Source organism: Choloepus didactylus (genome assembly GCF_015220235.1).
Source record: "Choloepus didactylus isolate mChoDid1 chromosome 11 unlocalized genomic scaffold, mChoDid1.pri SUPER_11_unloc6, whole genome shotgun sequence".
NCBI classification, from domain to species: domain Eukaryota; kingdom Metazoa; phylum Chordata; class Mammalia; order Pilosa; family Megalonychidae; genus Choloepus; species Choloepus didactylus.
The window spans coordinates 350,427-352,013 of record NW_023637583.1 but is presented as its reverse complement, the minus strand read 5'-3'; positions in this window follow the sequence as shown (position 1 = coordinate 352,013).

The following is a 1,587-nucleotide window of genomic DNA, read 5'->3' as shown; positions in this document are numbered from 1 at the left end:
CTAACTAGAATATGGAAATTCACAGTCTTAAGATGTAGAATATAGGTTATCTAGAGATGGAAGCTAGAGAAGAGGGAGCAGTTACCTAATATGTTCAGAATGAATAATGGCATTGAACTTAAAATCTGTGCAAACAGGAGGCGGGGCAAGATGGTGGCATAGAGAGGAGTGGAAGCTAAGTAGTCCCCCTGGAACAACTACAAAAAACCAGAAACAACTAGTAAATAATCCAGAATAACTGCGGGGGGACAAACAAAGCCATCCACTCATCATACACCAACCTGAATTGGGAGGAATGCCCGAGAACACAGCATAAAATCTGTAAGTAAAACCTGCAGATCCAAATCGTGAGACCCCCCTCCCCCATAGCCCGAGCTGCAAAGCCTCATGGTGCCAGAGAAAGGCTCTCTCCCAGCAAGTGAATATAGCTCAGCTGAGCTCCAACTGGGGTTTTAAGTAGCAAGTGTGAACTGCTCACTACAGGTAAGAATCCCCAAAAAACAGACAGAGGCTTTGGGTGATGACTGACCTTGGAGAGCCAGAGGGTCGCCTTGGACTGGGTCTGAAGGGGACTATCTGTTTCTTTTTCGGCTCAGTGGAGAAAGACCCAGTCATTTTCAGTTTCCAGGGCTGTGACTTGGGGAAGGGTGGAGACAGCACAAGCAGAGAGTGAGACCATTGAAATGCTAATGACCTCCACCTGGGGAGTCTGTCTTCTCTAAGAGGAAAGGGGTGGGGCCCTTTCCATTCAGAACCAGACCCCACAGCCTGGGGGAACACGGCCATACCTCCTCACACCAGTCAAGAATTACAGGCTAACAGGCATCACCTGCTGGGCAGAAAAGCACAGTGACCTGAGGCATCAAAGGGTGGACCAATTTTCTAAGACACACCTACAGGGAAACCAGATACTGAATATTCTTCCCTCTGGGACCTGAGCCTGTTCTGGTCTGGGAAAACCTGATTTGGATAACCAAGGAAACCATGCCTAGACAACAGAAAATTACAACCTACACTAAGAAAAACAAAGTTATGGCCCAGTCAAAGGAACAAACGTACACTTCAACTGAGATACAGGAATTTAAACAACTAATGTTAAATCAATTCAAAAAGTTTAGAGAAGATATTGCAAAAGAGACAGAGGCTGTAAAGAAACACTGGGCATATATATGGCAGAAATCAAAAGTTCAAAAAAACAACTAGTAGAATCTATGGAAATGAAAGGCACAACACAAGAGATGAAAGACACAATGGAAACATACAACAGCAGATATCAAGAGGCAGAAGAAAACACTCAGGAACTGGAGAACAAAACACCTGAAAGCCTACACGCAAGGAGCAGAATGGAGAAAAGAATGAAAAAATATGAGCAACATCTCTGGGGACTCAAGGATGAAACAAAGTACAATAATGTACGTATCATTGGTGTCCCAGAAGGAGAAGAGAAAGGAAAGGGGGCAGAAGCAATAATGGAGGAAATAATTAATGAAAATTTTCCATCTCTTATGAAAGACATAAAATTACAGATCCAAGAAGCACAGCGTACTCCAAACAGAAGAGATATGAATAGGCCTATGCCAAGACACT